Source organism: Lepisosteus platostomus, chromosome 5, assembly GCF_059453375.1.
Source record: "Lepisosteus platostomus isolate fLepPlt1 chromosome 5, fLepPlt1.hap1, whole genome shotgun sequence".
NCBI lineage: Eukaryota > Metazoa > Chordata > Actinopteri > Semionotiformes > Lepisosteidae > Lepisosteus > Lepisosteus platostomus.
Genome location: NC_142615.1, coordinates 38,147,277 through 38,167,012, shown reverse-complemented (window position 1 = coordinate 38,167,012; position 19,736 = coordinate 38,147,277). Strand labels below are relative to the sequence as shown.

Here is a 19,736-nt window from a genome sequence, read left to right as displayed (position 1 = left end):
GAGGAATGAAAATCATTAAACAGAAAAAAAATAGTTTACTTCACAGATTATTGCGTTACAAAGCGTACCCGTGTGGAGCAGTAGAGAACAAGCACGAGTCCCTGAAATAAGCGCTTTTAAGGGTTTTAGACTCCTGATCCTGGAGGTGTATACTGGTTTTATTACCACCAAGCTCTCACTTCTATAGGTAGTCTGATGATTTCACTTAACTTTATAATTGTAACAAGACTTCACCTAATTGTACATTTATAAGACTGTCTGTGAGACACTTGTGAGAGCAGCTGAATCCCAGGGCTGGTGTGGAATCACACACAGACAGATCTTCTTCTGTGTGATCTGAGTCCCACTGCTCAGAGCTACAGACTGGTCAACTGGTCACTATTTTAGTCACGACCATCGGCCTTTGGCTACTAATAATCAATATACTGATCAGAGTGTCAATACTGGTGTTAATTACATAAATACAAAAATAATTCCACACTCACTTGTGTTATAAAACACTTAAAAAACATGTTTGGAGGCTGATATACATTAAAAAAAGTAATACTGAAGGGCTGGAAGTCCTGGAAAGGGTTTATTGAAGTTTATTGAAGCTTCTGCCCTGGAACAGAGCCCACAGCTGCCAGATCAGTGACCCCTGAGCCCAGTTCACAGAGAGGAGAATCAGGAGCTCTTTTATGTATCTAAGAGGGCTGGGAGAAAGGGGAAAAGGGGGAAATGTGACTTGAGTCCAGGCTGTTCTGTCTGATATTGTTCATGTACAGTAGCAGCACTGATTGTCTGAATATCTTCTGGTTCTGGATTGTGAGGATAGAGAGCAGTACAGCATTGAGCTTCTATCTGAGTGTGAGTCTGAGCTGTGAATCTGACTGAGAAGAGAATAATGATTTTTTATTCTGCCTCTGAGAATTTTTCTTCTTTGCCAAGTGGTGTTACATCCCCTTCAGATACTCTGCACAGACTGCACAGAGTGAGAGAAGAGGAGAGAGAGATGGACAGATAAGAGCACACACAGCGAGACAGACATACGTCTTGATTTACTTTGAAGCAAGTTTCAAAGGTAAACGCAGACGTCACTTTGAGCACTTGGTCTTTTATAGTACAAATATCACACTGTGCTCTACATGGCCGTGTCTTCAAGATCGTTGTGAACCAACACAGTGGGCAAAAGACGTATAATATACGTCTATTAAACGCATACCTTAGACGTCTAAATGTGGTCTACAATTCGTCTAGAATGAAATTCTAATATACGTCTAAAGTTATACGTCAATTATACGTCTATGTTTAGACGTTCGTTATACATAAATGGTTGGAGTTCTATTATACGGATAAATTTAGAGGACTATTATACTGTACATATATGGTTGGAGTTCCGGATAACTTTAGAGGACTATTATATGTATATGGTTAGAGGTCTATTATACGTATAACTTTAGAGGTCTATTATATGTATATGGTTAGAGGTCTATTATACGGATAACATTAGAGGTCTATTATACGTATATGGGTAGAGGTCTATTATACATCAAAGATAGGTTTTATAGGTGTAGAAACAAGTAAACCAAGCCAATGATTAGGTTTAGAAATTTATTCTGAAAATACACATTCACACCTGAAACATATGTATTTCAAATTATACATTGTATACAATCAATCAACAATCAACATATGGGCAATAATCATAAAAAACACAACTAGTCTTAAACTTCAGCTACAAATTCTGGCAACATGGCAATATACAGTATAGTAATGACAAACACAAAACTAATTACATTAACACACTAACTCAAAACCACATTTTGATTCAAATATACATTTTAAAATGTACAACTTCTATATTTCCAAGAAAAAAAATTATTACAATGGAAGTTAAGACGATTTTTGTCCACTATTTGCAAACCCTGTCTAATTGTCCTAACAGTTCGAACCAAAAACCTATTATTTTCAGTGTCCAGATCTCCTGGCCCCCTGCCTTGCATATACATTCTTCACGTAACACATTGCGTGCTCCTTTATTTCTTTTTCCGTTGATGTAGGGTGGGACTTCAGCACCGCAGCTAGGAGAAAATTATATAATATTACTTCCCAAATAAATGATGATTAATATCTTCTTTAGTATAATCTAAAAAATGAACGGTTTACTAAGCTCAAAGCTGAAATAAATGTATAAAATTTGGCTTGCATCATAGCAGTTGAGCAATAAAGTCTGTCCTAATTAAAGAGTACCCAAAGTTTGAAAGTACAACATAGAATAAGAATAAAGAAATGGCAAAACCATTTTGTGTCATCTTCCCCATTCACACTATTTTTATGTGCCATTTTCTGCTTATTCACGTACTATTTTAATCAAAATAATATTAAGAAAGATCTGTATGTATTTAGATAGTATTATTATTGTTCATACTTACTCGTCAAAAGAGGATTGCTGAGATATTTGCGGATATACTTCTACGTTTGAAAAACGTGTCCAAAATGGTGACCAACGAATACTAGCAATGCATTGTGGTATATAACCGGAAAATATGCTGGGTTCGATATTTTCTCAACGTATGCGTTTATTAATGTTGTCGATATTATGGTTGGAATTTAACATTGATAATACATCGCGGCTATGTGCCCCCTGCTATGAGCTGATGTGCAATTATAACGCATGCAGTTAGTAAGGATCGGTCACTGTTGTATGGTATTATATATAATGACATTATGGAATAGGATGGGGACAGGCCTGGCATCACGGGGGGAGGGAGGAATGTCGCCCCTTCAGTTTTGGGCAAAAAGATTTACCTAACTTAATTTGCACCCTAAAAAAATAGTTGTACTTTGTCAATGGTCAGACAACACTAAATGACACGAACAGTCACTCAGTCTGTTTGATGGGCAGGAGGGCTATCCGTCCAGGAACTGCACATATCAGTGTCGTTATTGAGTGTCAACATTACGATCCTGTTTGCTCAGGTGGACCGATTCCTTGCAGTAGTTTATCATTATACTTAAAATCGTTATATAACTAGGACTAGTTATAGCAGTCTGTGCTTTCTGTTGGTTTTACAACATTTTTTTCTTAACGATTCAGAACGTCCATGTAGCTGCAAAAATGAACGCTTATGGTACTTTTCGCTCCAGGCAATACAAACCGTGAGAGTGACGAAAAATGTGAAACTGAACTTCATCGCAAATACCAGATTGCTAGTCGTTATCTTCTATCATGGCATAGCTGCGAGATTTCATTTGGGTAGCTGCACCAAACAGCTCCGTTTCATCCGAAATATCACCCCCCCTCAGAATTTCAGACACCCCCCTACAGCTTTTTCCCCGGGCACCGCGCACTGATGGGGGACGGGGTGTCCAGGAAATGGTATCAACTTTTCTCAAGAAAATAAAAATAGAAACTCTATAGGCACTCAAACATTTTACTGTTTTTTTTTCAGGCAGGTGGCAAGACCCCCTCAGCAAAACCCTTGTATGCCAAGCTGTGGGCATTGATTCGTCGAATATACGTATATTCACGGCGAAAATACGGCTATACGTATATATACGTCGCCTCGACGTATAATCAACGTCGAATTGCAACCGTAAAATCGACGACATTAATAAACGCATATATAACGTCGAAAACACATCTAACACAGTGCCTGAGGCTTTTTACTGTATGTATCGTGTGTGCCGCAACTAGGAGTATACGGCACTCTGCACAGTGTACGAAGTAAATTATTTTCGCAGTAACTAATTTACACGTGTATAATAAATATAGTAATAAATATAATAAATTAACTTCGTACACTGTGCTTTGATATGGATGTTCATTGGAAGGATTTGAGGAAACTATCAAGGATCTCAGAACAACCAAAGATACATTTGGGCATCTGCTATTGGTAAAGATTAACGAATACAGTAAGTGTGAAGCACACACACGAGAGAAAAAAATCAGTTTTAATTCACTTCATTAAACTGATGGTGTGTATAGCAGAGGATGGTTTCGATCCATGGACCTCTGGGTTATGGGCCCAGCACGCTTCCGCTGCGCCACTCTGCTGACAGCTGTCGTAGTGTGATTCAACACAACTGCTCTATCTTTGCTTTCTAAAAGTGCGCCCGAGATGAAAAGTCTAAACGGTAAACGCAGACGTCACTTTGAGCACTTGGTCTTTTATAGTACAAATATCACACGCTGCACTACATGGGTGTGTCTTCAAGATCGTTGTGAACCAAAGCTTCTGCTTTCCAAGGCAACTGATTCTTTCGTCGTTAATTCCCAAATCTTCAATGAGAATCAGTGAAATGAAAACCAAACACATGTACACACTCGCGTCCTAGCGTGAAAGAAAAAAGATGGAAGCATTTGAGAAATAACGAGTAGTCTGAACAGCTCCAGCCTGTCAACTGCTCTTCAAAGTGATCGCTACTTCCACACCCAGTTTATAACACTGAAAATGATTCAGCAAAGGTCTAAAACCAGTGGTTGAAAAGCGTCTTGATACATAAAATGACAATTTCTCAAAAGTAATATCTTCATCTTTGAAATATTGTCATCCATATATTTTCGTTTTTCTCTTTTTTACATATCACGCTTTCGAGAAATAAACTGTCTTGTAATGAAGGCTGCATTAGAAAATGTGTATCTAGCTTTGTTCAATTAAAACCGGCACATCCCAGTGGGCAAAAGATGTAGAATATACGACTATTAAACCCATACCTTTTAAATTGTAATCAACAAATGGCTAATCATCATAAAAAAAACACAACTAGTAAACTTTAGTTACAAATTCTAGTAACATGGCAATATATATATATAGTAATGACAAACACAAACTAATTACATGAACACGCTAATATTTGACTCAAAACCACATTTCGATTCAAATATAAATTAAAAAATTTACAACTTCTATATTTCCACGAAAATATTATTAATGTATCACAAACGCTACTTTCTAAAAAAGACAGAATTAAACTGTTTGTTTTGTGTCTCATGGTGATCCTCCTCTCGATATGAATGAAATGTTTAATATGATCCCTCGAGAAAAAAAAAAAGAGTCAATTTCCGCCTGGAATGATTGATGCCCCATCAAACATTTTGTAATATCCCCGGAAGTTCATACAGTAGAATCCTGGTTCGTGGGTAAACAAGACTAAGGAAACGAGTTGGAAACTTGATGTCGAACTGGGATTTAGATCACCCGAAACATTACGCTACATTGGGCAGTATGTGCCAGAGAGTGGCTTTTTCACTCAGACGTTGATCAAAAGCTCAGTAAACGGCGAAGCAGAGGCTTTTGTTCCGAATTCAGCTCACGTCTGATTTTCTTGTTTTGGCCAAGATCTGAACTTTGAATTCAGCGACTACTTGGTCTGCTTTGTAATTCAAATGTAGATACAAATGTCACGGTTTTTTTGTAGAAAGGTGTTCTCTGTTTTCAAAGGATAGGTACTTAATTGGCTTAATGATTTGGTTTTGATTTTGTATCGTTGTGTTATTAAGTTTGTGCTTTTTGTGTTTTTAACGTATCGTGAACTTATTTTTGAAACAAATGCTGACAAAGGCAAACATGGCACACATCTGTTTATACCAGCGCTGGATTGTGCATTTTTTTAAGTAAAATCTACTGTGCACTTTTGGGAGTATAATATTGTAGGTTCGATATAAAGTGGCAAAAATATAAAGGGGGAAAATACCCCAGACTGTGTGTAAAGGCCTCGTTGAGACTGTTGTTCTCTTGTTAAATATGGCGTACTGTGCACGAAATTTTACAGAAACACAATCTGATATTTTAATAATTTATAATAATAATAATTTCTTACACTTATATAGCGCTTTTCTGGACACTCCACTCAAAGCGCTTTACAGGTAATGGGGTCTCCCCTCTACCACCACCAAGTGCTCTCGGATCCATATATTAAGTTCTAATTTTTTTAAAGGTGATATCTTCTCTTCCTCTAGTGGAAATCACACGATGTGAGCATTTTTTTTTGTTTTTTGTTTTTCACGTTGTGATCCAAAGAGCCTCAGACGCACAGTCTGACAGTAACCGAACCAGAATGGATTCTGTTGGGAGTCGGACTGAGCTCATTCTCACTCCCTGTGCTGAAAAGAGAATCGGCTCTTCCCCGAGCACCATCTACAGCTGCTGGATGGTACTCTGCGTCCTGCTGCTCCAGCAAATATTTTGACGAAAGACAGATCACTTGTGCGCTTTTAACTTTCTCGCAGCTACAGACGATACCGAAGCTGGCGATATGAAGGCAACCGCTGGTACACCTTCTCTAACTTTCACAATCGCGATAAACATTTTTTTTTAAAAAAAAGACCTTTGAAGAACTAGATATAGAAATATATAACTAGATAAAAACATTAGCTTTATCGGTTTTTACATTAATCGATTTTGAATGTAATTTTTAATTTTGCATTTTACATTGAAAAAAAAAAAACGTGCATACCTAATCCACCGACGGACAGAGCAATATTTTACGTTGCCTTCCAGAGCTTCCAGCGTGTGATGGATTTGGATGGGCGTCTGTATGATACCACTACAGCACTGGCGCAGGTGCAAAATCGACTTTCACAGGACTTTTTCAGTGTCTTCTCCTCTCTCAAATGGACCGAAGCACAGGAGCCAATATTAGAGAAAACGACAGGTGTTTAAACAGAGTATGTCCCAATGTATGCGACAACGTTTTGTCATTTTGTATAAACGCAAACGGTTCATCATTTAAAAGCCAACATCATTCTTTTTCTCACTGGCGCAAATACGCTACCACACATGCGAGCTGTTGTGTGAAAGAAAATTCATATGTGCGTAGGAAGGCAGAATAAAATCCAGAACTGTATTGGTGATATCGATAAACAGGGCTCATGTTCACAATAAAACTTTATTGTATAAAACGTTAAAATTCGTAAATATTTGTTTTAATCATGCAAAGTGTCTGTTAAACCATTCATGAAGGATTCTTAGACAAAAAAACACACCGTTATATGAGAAAATATATTTACTATATGTGCATTTAACTTACTTTTTAACAATTTTAGTTTCAAGGTCAATGAAAATTGTTTCCCTGCTTTTTTGTCATAAATACACAAGCTTGTTATGTCTTGTGTCAGAAATAAACTGCATGAAATTTGCTAAAGCAACAAAACGTAAGTGCGACAAAGAAGACAAACATTTGCGTTTATAGTGCAATGTTATCTCGAGCCTTTAAAATTACTTTAAATGCAATTTGTTTTTCTCTGTAGCTCTAAGGCTTTGTCATTTAGGTGTGCTGTTTTTTTTACATGTTGTAAAAAAGTCGCTAAATCATACGAAACATAAAAACTCCAATTGTAAACAATTGACCATTCATATTCCTGAATTTTAAACCTATGGAGTATTTATACCTTGTCTTTGTATTTGTGCATATTACAGAGCTCCTTTTCAAAAGCTGTCAGTATAGATTAGTGCTTAGGTTTCCTGTTTTTTTTATCTAGGTGGTCCAGATAAGACTCTTGGTATAGGAGCGCGTCTGTGTTGCCTTCTGGATTTCAAATGAGCAGCTCAGTGCAGAAAAGAACCCTGTAGATTAGCATGGACAGTAGATTTTTCAGAAAGTGTAATTGGATTATAGCACGTGCCCCTGACGATGTTGTTGATACGTCATATGTGCTCTTTTTTGTATTATATGTATTTTTGTTGTTCAAATAAGAAATATTTTAAAAAAACTTTCAGGATGGTTGCTGCTGTAAAAATAAAATGACATCAAGGGCGCTGTATGCAGAGGTCTGAAACCTGCTCCACAGAAGAACTTTATCCAGAGGTGTTAAAGAAAATTGATTTATTTTCCTGACTGCAATGTATGGTGAAGCATAAAATCTAGCTGCATAAATCTCTACTACGTGTCATTTATGAAGGCGTTTCAAATAGCAGCCAGTGAAGGATTAACGCTTTTGGAGCATATATTATATTCTAAATACTCTTATTTAAATAAGCTTAAATTCGCATACTGTTATTTAGACATTGCAAACCAGTCTGACCTCATACAACATTCTGTGCCCGCTGAGTAGATCTTAAAGCAGCTTCAGCCAGAGTAGCAGTAATGGCAACACAGGGCTTGGAGTTCAGCTTTTCTTATTTCTTCTGCAGAACCACTGGTATCGGAATATACTGATCCGCATAAGAAGCGCTACCTGTTTCAGATAGTTTTTATTGAGCGCTGCTCTAAACTTTACATTTGCTCAGGCTTGTTTTCCCCATGAAAAAAGACATTTCCTTAATTACATTTAACTTTTTTTTCCCTTATCATCAAGTAGAAATAAATAAAACATATCGTTCCATTTAAGAGCCACATGCAGGATGGCTGGTGGTCTAAGGCGTTGCGTTCAGGTTGTAGTTTCCCCTAGAGATGTTTGTTCAAATCCCACTTCTGACAAAGAAGTTAGAGTAGAAACGATAACATCCCTAAGTAGAAAACATCTCACATTTCATGTGTTTAATGTTAAGTGTCTTAGTGGTTGCCTCGGTGGTTGATGGCTCTTCTCTCTTGCAGGGTGATGGCAAACTTCTTGAGAAAGGGAGTCTCCTACGTAAGGCTGCTCTTCGTCAAGAGCGGAGACAAAAGGAACAGACTTCAAACCGACATTAATTACTGAGAGCAGGCGAAAATGTCTTTGGAAAAGAGGAAATGACTGCTGACCGTAAACAGAGCACCGGACAAGCGCTCCTCGTTAGTATAGTGCTGAGTACCCCTGCTTGTTGCGCGGGAGACCAGGGTACGTTTCTGTGACAGGGCACAGTGTCCATGTGGGTTCAATCCCCACTCCTGGTAGTGTTGTAATAAGTTTTAAGTGACAGAACACTTTGATGATTTGCACTCTATTTAAATATGAATTTACTAAATTTCAGTTCAGTTCTCTTCACTCCCACTCCCTGGGATAACTGAACTCTCACTATCGCATACTGAAGGCTTTACATGCATTAGCTGTGATACAGCTCCCCAATAAAGACGGAATCAAACAGTTTGTTTTGTTTCTCATGGTGATCCTCTTCTCGATCCAAATGAAATGTTTAATATGATGCCTCAAGAAAAAAAAAGGAGTGAATTTCCGCCTGTAATGATTGATGCCCCATCAAACATTTTGTAACATCCCCGGAAGTTTATAAAGTAGAATCCTGGTTTGTGGCTTAAATTCAAGGTAACCAAGACTAAGGAAACAAGTTGGAAACTTGATGTCGAACTGGAATTTAATCACCCAGAATATTTCACTACTTTGGGTAGTATGTGCCAGAGTGGAGTGCTTTAGATCCATTTGACAGCTCAGTTGGTAGAGTGGAAAACTGTAGTGGGAACAGTAAGGAATCCTTAAGTCGCTGTTTTGACTCCGGCTGGAAGGAAGGTGCTTTTTGTGAACTTTAATCAAAGAGTTAAAATAGCGAATCTTTTTCACTCAGACGTTGATCAAAAGCTCAATAAACGATGAAGCAGAGGCTCTTGTTCCGAATTCAGCTAACATCTGATTGTCTTGTTTTGGCCAAGATCTGATCTTTGAATTAAGGGACTACTCTGTCTGATTTGTAATTCAAAAGTAGATACAAATGTCACTGTTTTCAAAGGATAGGTACTTAATTGGCTTTATGATTTGGTATTGATTTTGTATCGTTATATTATTAAGTTTGTGCTTTCTGTGTTTTCCATCGTATTGTGAACTACTTTTTTAAACAAATGCTTACAAAGGCAAACACAGCACACATCTGTTTATACCAGCGGTGAACTGTACATTTTTATTAAGTACAATCTACTGTATTTTTAGAAAAAAATGGCGTACTGTGCACGATATGTTGCAGAAACACAACCTGATATTTTCATAATTATTATTTTAATCATTTGACAAGTATGAGGTCCAGGATCCAAATCTTCAGTTCTGATTTTTTTTAAAGTGATATCTTCTCTTCCTCTCTTGGAAATCACAAGATGTGAGCAAATGTTTTTTGTTCTTTTTTTTTCACGTTGCGATCCAAAGAGCCTCAGACACACAGTCTGACAGAAACCAAACCAGAATGGATTTTGCTGGAGGCCGGACTGAGCTCATTCTCACTCCCTGTGCTGAAAACAGAATTATCTCTTCTCCGAACATCGTCTACAGCTGCTAGATATTGCTCTGCGTCCTACTGCTCCAGCAATTCCTTTGACCAAAGACAGATCACTTGTGTGCTTTTAACCTTCTTGTAGCTACAGGCTCTTTGATGGCTCATGCTGATCGTCCTCTGGATCCAAAAGAAAATTTTAAAGCTGATGCATTTTCGATTGTAATCTGCATCTAGCTACAACGTCCCTGGAAAAAATATTTTATTAGTTGTGTGCAATCGGTATCTTTTACTTTACAGATGGTAGTGGAAATAGTTTTTAAAATGTTTTCTAAAGAAGATTGTATTGCCAGGACCTGCCTTTAGCGCTCAGTAGCGATTACACTGTTGATATAGATGGAGAAGAAATGTAAGATGAATTGATGATCTAAGTTAAAATAGCTCTAACACGCCTCCTGTAACAGTGTTTGTATTCATAGCAAGTAATATTCTTTTTCAAACCCGAACGTTGCTTTTGCATTAAGTGTTATGTAACCATTAGCGGTTTCGGTAGCTTCTGAAGACCGCACTTTTCCAAACTGAAGCCTATAAGAACATTATTCAAGATGCACCATGGCCCAGAATCGTGCATCGGGACAAGGATTAACATCAATTGAAAGAACTCGCAAATAAAAGATTTGACCGAAAAATTAAATGAGTAGGCAAGTATTAAAACAACACCATAACTTCTTGACTTCCAAACTCTTTCCTGGTTCAGGCCATGTAAAATGACATCATCAGTGGAGTCATGCTGAGGTTGTGAGTTTAAGCCTCACCTGGAGCAGCCTGGTTTTCTGTCTTGACAGGTAAACAGTGTTTTGTGTTATTTGCTAAATGGAGAGAGGATTCTGTGTTAATTGTGCTCCTCCTGGAAGAGGTCAAGATGAGATGTTCACGAGGCTGGTGGTAAATATCCTATCTAGGAATATTTTTTGTTCGAATATCGGGGCTGTATAAAGGGGCTGTAGGGGGTCAGATCTATAGATGTAGTAAACACATCAGTGGAGACGGTGTGTCTGCTCTCTGTGAGAGAGACGGGCGGAAAGAATAATCTGTGGTCTGGGAAGAAGAGACCCTCTTTTGAAGAGCGGCGCTCCTCACGGAAGAGAATGAAAAAAATATTTTTCAGGGACGCTGATTTTTCTCTTTGGGGGAATTAATGTGTGACCTCGTGGCGCAATGGTAGCATGTCTAACTTCAGATCAGAAAGTTGTGAGTTCAAGTCATGTTGAGGTTTAGCTGATGTGCTTGCAGGTGCTGCTGGTGCCGAACCCGGAAATTACACCACGCGGTTGGGTTTTATCTGTACACCACTTAGGTAATCTGAACAAAATAACAGAGCAGTACAGAACACGCAATAAGGAGCTTATGCAGCGAATAATCTTGAACACGACGAGAGAAAACTGCCCATCTGCGTAACATCATGTCCGACTTTAGAGACAGTAACATCAGAGAATGGAAGTTTCAGACCATGTTTTTGTTACAGGTTCAAGCAAACCTGAAAGTTAGGGAGTGTTTGGTCACTTTTGTATGAAAACGTGTCTGAAGCCTGTAATTATAATTCGCCCTTTTTTAATTGTGGTTGAAATCCACTCCTATGTACCAAGACCTTACAGTATATTCATGTTTACTTAAATGACTAAAGCTATTGGACATTAGTTGGTGTCTTTTTTTGTAATGATTTGCTATTTCATGCAGGAAAGAAAGGAACCCAGACCCAACGTTTGCTTTCAGGTACAGTTCATTTACATACCGGACATCTATTTCTGAGGAGCCTGATTTAAATCACACAACCCCGGAAGAAGTCGTATCGATAATCTTGTAAACCGAAATAAGACGCGTTATCCATTAAACCACTAGCCCGTCACGTAAATGAATTGCACCATGGTGAGTTCAGTGCCGCTACTAGTAATACGGCACTCTGCACAGTGTACGAAGTAAATTATTTTCGCAGTAATTAATTTATTTACACGTGTATACTAAATATAGTAATAAATATAATAAATTAATTAATTACTGCGAAAATAATTTACTTCGTACACTGTGCAGAGTGCCGTATACTCCTTGTTTCGGCACACACGATATATACAGTAAAAAGCCTCAGGCACTGTGTTAGATGTGTTTTCAACATTATATATGCGTTTATTAATGTCATCGATTTTACGGTTGCAATTCGACATTGATTATACGTCGAGGCGACGTATATATACGTATAGCCGTATTTTCGCCATGAATATACGTATATTCGACGAATCACTGCCCACTGGGAATAGGTTTATTCCATGCTAAAAAGAGAAGAGAGAAAACATAACATGTCAGCTGTGAAACCTTCTTCAGGTTTGTTTTCTCTCTTCTCTTTTCAGCGTGGAATAAACCTACAGTATTACTTGTTCCTTTGCAGATACGAATGCTGACGTAGCTACCCACCTGAATATATTAAACGCTTCATCTATATGATTAACATAATGTTCTCCTGAATAACTACTCGAAAGAAGCCGTAGCTCATGTGTTAGAGAGATTTGAAATCGGATCGGTGGATTTAGAGTCCAGACTGCGAACCAACAGCTGACACAGGTCTTTTATAGAACCGTTTTGATTTTCTCTACTTTGTCCCCGTGACGTCATTGTCCTGCTCGCAGCCGAGCCCGACACACGATACTGTCTGGTTTCTGTCACTGGGCGGGTCTGTGTTGGTTCTAATACCCCAGTATTATGACGGGGACACTAAACTGTAAACAGGTGCCGTCCTTCGGCTGAGACGTAAAACCGAGGTCCTGACTCTGTGGTCATTAAAAATCCCAGGTCGTCTCTTGAAAGAGTAGGGGTGTAACCCCGGCATCCTGGCCAAATTTCCCATTGACCCTTACCAGTCATGGCCTCCTAATAATCCCCATCTCTGAACTGACTTCATCCCTCTGCTCTCCTCCCCACTAATAGCTGATGTGTGGTGAGCGTTCTGGCGCACTATGGCTGCAGTTGCATCATCCAGGTGGGGCTACACATTGGTGGTGGTGGAGGGGAGTCCCCATTACCTGTAAAGGGCTTTGAGTGGAGTGTCCAGAAAAGCACTATATAAGTTTAAATAATTATAATTATTATTATTATTATTATTATGTAAAATGCAATAAAAATATCATGTTTGAATAATGTAAAAACTGATAAAGCTAATGCTTTTTTCAGGGCTATATCTACTTTTTAAAAAAAAGAGAAGTCTGTCGCGATTGTGAAATTTGGAGAACATGCACCAGCGGGTGCCTTTACATCTCTAGCTTCAGTCTCGCCTGTAGCTGCAAGAAGGTTAAAAGCGCACAAGTGATCTGTCTTTGGTCAAAGGAATTGCTGGAGCAGTAGGATACAGAACAGTATCTAGCAGCTGTAGACGATGTTCGGAGAAGAGATAATTCTGTTTTCAGCACAGGGAGTGAGAATGAGCTCAGTCCGGCTCCCAGCAGAATCCATCCTGGTTTGGTTACTGTTAGACTGTGCATCTGAGGCTCTTTGGATCGCAACGTGAAAAAAAAAAATGTTCACATCGTGTGACTTCCACGAGAGGAAGGGAAGATATCATTTTTAAAAATATCAGGACTGAAGATTTGGATCCGGGACCTCATACTTATCAAATTATTAAAATAATAGTTATTAAAATATCAGATTGTGTTTCTGCAACATTTTGTGCACAGTACGCCATCTTTATCACAACGAGGCCTTTACACGCAGTCTGGGGTATTTTTCCCTTTTATATTTTTGCCACTTTATATCGAACCTGTTATACTCCCAAAAGTGCACAGTAGATTGTACTTAATAAAAATGTACAATTCACCGCTGGTATAAACAGATGTGTGCCGTGTCTGCCTTTGTAAGCATTTGTTTAAAAAATAAGTCCACAATACGATAAAAACACAGAAAGCACAAACTTAATAATACAACAATACAAAATCAATACCAAATCATAAAGCCAATTAAGTAGCTATCCTTTGAAAACAGAGAACACCTTTATATCTACAAAAAACTTGACATTTGTATGTATTTTTTAATTAAAAACAGACAGTGTAGTCCCTTAATTCAAAGATCAGATCTTGACCAAAACAAGACAATCAGACGTGAGGTGAATTCAGAACAGGAGCCTCTGCTTCGTCGTTTATTGAGCTTTTGTTCAACGCATGAATGAAACAGATTCACTATTTTAACTCTTTGATTAAACAAAGTACACAAAAGGTGCCATCCTTTGAGCCGGAATTGAACCAGCAACCTAAGGATTCCCTGCTATTACCCACTACAGTCCTACACTTTACTAACTGATCTATCAAAGGGATGTCAGGATGTCAGGAGCTGCTCTCCGTCACATACTACCCAATGTAGTGAAATGTTCTGGGTGATTTAAATCCCAGATTGACATAGTTTCCAACTCGTTTCCTTTTTTTTTATTTGAATTTAAGCCGCGAACCAGCATTCTCTGTATAAACTTGCAGGGATATTAAAAAATGTTTGATGGGGTATCAATTATTCGGAAATTGACTCCTTTTTTTTCTTGGGGGATCATATTAAACATTTCATTTGGATCTACAAGAGGATCACCATGAGGAACAAAACTAAGTTTCATTCTGTGTTTATTAGAATCTGTATCACAGCTAATGCATGTAAAGCCTTTAGTATGCGACAGTGAGAGTTCAGTTATGCCGGAGAACTGAAATTTAGTAAATCCATATTTAAATAGATTGCAAATCTTCAAAGTGTTTTGTCACTGCAAATATTATTACAAGGGGTTTACCAGCTGCCGCACGTGCTTGTTTTGGGATTATTTCCAATAAGTATCCCATTAGTAGTTGTGTGTCCTTACTGGTATCTTTTAAACATTCGATTATATACAAACGGGACAGAGACAAAGTAATAATCCCATTTTAAGGTGTCTTGCATTTTAATTTACTGAACAGATAAATTGAAATGCTCTGATTCAGAGCCCCTGCAGTTCGTGCTAATTAGAACCACAACAATGCTCCTGAGTCCTGGGCACTACACTGAGCACACGTTCAGCTGGGCTCTGACTTTGTTAAGCACGACTTCTTGTTGCAGTTGAGCTCAGAGCTAGATATGATCTCCATATTCTACCGCAATAAGTAGTCTGAAACTTAGTAAATAGTACACAGTTTTTAACTGAAGTCAGGTTGTTAAAAAATTAAACCAGCACCCTGTCACCGAAACTTACCCCGGTCTTCCGCTCGACAAGCAAGGGTACTCAACACTGTACTAACAAGGAGCGGTTGTCCGCAGTTGAGCGTGAGCTCTGATTACTGTCAGCAGACATTTCTTCATTTCCAATGACGTTTTCTTCTGCTCTCAGCTTTTTACCGGTCATAAATGCTCAAGAAGTAATTCATTTGAGTTTGAAGTCTGTCTCTGTTACCTTCGGTCCTGATAAAGAAAAGCCGTGCGTGGGAGACTCCCTCTCTGAAGAAGTTTGCCGTCACCCTGCAAGAAAAGAGAGCCATCATTCACCGAAACAGCCACTAAGACAAATAACATTAAACACGCGAAATGCGAGATGTTGTGGAAATGTTTTCTACTTAGAGATTCTGTCGTTTCTACTCTAACGAGAGAGGCTCTTTGTCGGAAGTAAGATTTGAACAAACGTCTCCAGGGGAAACTGCGACCTCAATGCAACGCCTTAGACCACCAGGCAGCCTGTCTGTGGCTCTTATATTGCATTATATGTTTTATTTATTTCTACTTGTTGATAGGAAAAAAAGTGAAATCGTGTAATTTGGGAAATGTATTTTTTTCATGGGGAAAACTAGCCTGAGCAAATGTAAAGTTAAGAGCAGCGCTCAATAAAAACCATCAAAGCCGAAAGCGCTTCTTATGCGGATCAGTATATTCCGATGCCGGTGGTTCTGCAGAAGAACTAAGAAAAGCCGAACTCAAAGCACTGTGTTGCCATTACGGGTACTTTGGCTGCAGCTGCTTTAAGATCTACTCAGCGGGCACAGAAAGTTGTATGAGGTCAGACAGGTTTGCGCTGTCTAAATAACAGTGTGCAAATTTAAACTTATTTAAATAAGATTATTTACAATGTAATACATGCTCCAAAAGCATTAATACTGCACTGGCTGCTATTTGAAACGCCTTTAGAAATGACGCGTAATAGAGATTGATGCAGCTGGCTTTTATGCTTCACAATACATTGCAATCAGGAAAATAAACCAATTAGAAATATGCAATACAACGTCTTTGAGTTCGGCTATTCTTATTTCTTCTGCAGAACAACTGGTATGGGAATGTACTGATCTGCATAATTCGCGCTTTCGGTTTCTGATCGTTTTTATTGAGCGCTGCTCTGAACTTTACATTTGCTTGTGCTAGTTTTCTACATGAAAAAAAAAGAGATTTCCCTAATTACATGATTTCACTTTTTTTTCTTATCAACGAGTAGAAATAAATAAATAAATTACATATAATTCAATATAAAAGCCACAGGCGAGTTGGCTGGGGGTCTAAGGCGTTGCGTTCAGGTCACAGTTTCCCCTCGGGTTTTTTGTTCGAATCCCACTTCTGAAAAAAACGTTTTCTCGTTTTTCTCTGTGAAAAGACAATCAAGTTCTTAACAAATTTCATATATTAGACTTCCGCAATACGTTCTGGCTTTAACAGGAAACTGTGCGCTTCCACAGAAAGAGTAACAAGAGGAGACGTTTCCATGTTACTTGTAGACTTAGATAAAGGAACGTGGCGGTGAATGAAAGAGGCACAGACGGGATTCGTACCCTCGATCTTCGGTTTACGAGACCGACGCCTTACCACTTGGCCACCGTGCCGTTGCTGGGAGCTGGGTCAGCTTACTATATGTTGAATCAACCCTAGTAATTTTACTGTTGTAATAGAGGAACAAGAGGCGCAGTCGGTAGAGCTTGCGACCCTTAAGTTCAAAATCGTTGATTCATGGGTTGTTTGTGTCCTTTCTGATCCCTCTAATCTTTTAGTAGGACAGTGCAAGCAGGACGTGATAGGGTACAGTGACTCCCAATGTCATATGAGCTTTGTGTAATTTAGCTTTCTTAACGCTATGGGGCTCGATTCAAATATCGCTGTGAAAGGTTTTTTCTAGATTGAGGGTGATCTGCTCCCGAGTAATTATAAACACCTGAGCGTTTACTGTTTACTGTTGTGTTACTGTGATAAAGGAACACCGCACTGTATCAAAATACTGCTGCTTCCTAATTTTACATAATGGTATTTAGACCGGGGAGAGTGACTGCATTCCAAGAGGCTAAAAGTTGATTTCACAAAGCCCCCATTTAATAAAATACATTAGAAACCGCAAGGAAAACAGTATGTTTTAATAAGTCTTCTCCTGGTTTTATATTATTATAGTCTTTCACATTTGAATGCATACCTTACCAAAAATCTTACCTAGATTACAGGCAACACAAACAGTTCTTAATGCAAAAAGTCTATTTATAGTTGACTTTCTGCTAATCACATCTAATAGTTCATGAATCTTCCTGCCAATCATGTGTCTGCTAAGCAGTTTCTCCATTTTCCTCCTCCTGTCATTGTCAGCAAGCACATCAAGATGGGAAAATGTAACAGGGAAAAAGAGTAGCTGGTAGGAGTGGGATTTGAACCAAAACCTCGATCTAGAGACAAGAATACCCATGAGAGCTAGAAAAACAGAAGTCCTTAATCAGGGTGGGTTAGAACACTCAACCATCCTGACAAGCAACTGGTAGGAGTGGGATTTGAACCCACACCTCGATCTGGAGACAAGAATACCCGTGAGAGCTAGAAAAACACAAGTCTTTGATCATGGTGCTTTGGTGGTGGTGGAGGGGAGTCCCCATTACCTGTAAAGCGCTTTGAATGGTGCTTTAGAACACTCAACCATCCTGACAAGTGATGGATGAATGGAGGTGTATTGAATACACCAGTAGTTCACCAACCTGAGTTGCTTTGCTGGAGAAGTGCCATGTTACATGTTGTAAACGTCAAACGTACAAACGTGTTGTACTTTCCAACCTTTGAGTAATATTTTCCAGAGCTAGGGCGCAGTTGTCTTCACAATCTGGATTATCTCAAAAGCAATGATGTCTGTGTAAAACAGATTTTATTTTCGGGAACCGACGTTGTATTGCATATTTCTAATTGATTTGTTTTCATTATTGTAATTTATAGTGGAGCATAAAAAAACATCTGCAAAAATCTCTATTACGCGTCTTTGGCATTTCAAATAGTAGCGAGAGCGAGGATCAAACCCCCCTCTTGGCGATAGTTGCCTCACGCTCTGAACAACCAAGTCCTGCTTATTCCCGCTGTGGGTCGTGGATGGTGTGTTTTGGTATTTACTCGAAATTACGGAGGATACATGGGACTGCATTTACCTGATAACATACCATGATCTCTAGTACCTAATGAGCTTTGATAATTCAGCTTGCTTATCGCTTTGGGCTCAATTCAAAAGTTGCAGTGAAAGCAGGAGCTGAGCAGGATTCTGTTTAAATGGAGCCAGATCTGTTCACAAGCGGGGAAACACTTCAGCGTTTACTAATTGAAGACCACAATCCGCTAAAACACCCCTGTTTCTTAGACTAAAAGAAGCTAAAAGCATTTTTGAACATGGGTTATATTGTAAATACTGTTATTAAAAAGCTTATTCGCATACTGTCGGTTATTTAGACGGTGCAAAACAGGCTGCCCTTATAAAACTTTCTGTGCCCGTTTTGACCAAGGAGAAAGTATTTTCTGATGGAGCGCTATGCGAAAAGATTTAATTAGCTTTACCCCTGCCAATGATTCAGCATGAAGAAGTAAAAGTTTCAAAGGGAAAAGCAGCTCGCTAACACAGCCAATATTAAATGTACTTGCCGGCACACTATCACGTGCATTGGCTCAGAAGTGATCTCGGCAATGTTCCCAAAGTAAAGCTGAAAGTGCCAAAGAGCATTTCTGTTGAGAAAACTGCCTTGATGTTAAGCTTAGAAAGCCTGTCTTTTAGATGTTCTATCTCTAAACACCTTGTGCAGCCTCCCAACAGACTAACAAATATTTTTTTTGAGAAATGGGCACACACCCGGAAGACAATAACGTTTATCTACATTCGAGTATGTGAATAACAATTTAACAGAAAAAAGTTTGTAAATGAGATTTTGCAAAAATTCAATAAATCGTCTATAAACAGTAAGAAATTATTAAGAAAGTAAGATATTGTTTTATTTTATAAACTTTAAGACAATGAAGAGAGTTTACAGGTCATCCTTCGCTTTGGCTCTTTCAACTTAAGCGTTCAGGATCCAAGCCCATGTGCGGATGGTTGTATTTCTTAAAGTAACTTGTAATCATCAAAAGTTGTTGTGTAGTCCTTCAGTTCTTTCTCGAGTTGTACCATGGATATTTTATACGATCAATACTTTTCATGATCATTTGCATTTTCCGTTTCAAACGGAAAAAGTTCAAAGTGTCCTTATAACTGTGCTCCACATCTACACGAGAGCGCTTGTAAGAGTACAGGACATGCAATGAGGAGTTTGTGCAGCTTTCAGCTTAGTGCGGAGTCCAGATGAAGGACTCACTCGCTGAATGATCTCTCAAGAAATTCAAAGGGTGTTTTCTGCAAAAGCCATGACAAGTGTGAAGAACAGAACGAAATGTTTTGGA

General features: G+C 38.6%; 1 protein-coding gene and 1 non-coding gene across 2 annotated transcripts in view; one reads left to right on the top strand and one right to left on the bottom strand.

Moving 5' to 3' along the window:
- LOC148666183 (antigen WC1.1-like) overlaps positions 1–19,736 on the top strand; it is a 648,305-nt gene that overhangs the window by 319,360 nt on the left and 309,209 nt on the right. The gene's annotated exons all lie outside the window — the stretch shown is intronic.
- Positions 16,829–16,900, bottom strand: trnat-cgu (transfer RNA threonine (anticodon CGU)). The gene has a single exon. It is a non-coding gene; the product is annotated as a tRNA-Thr (tRNA).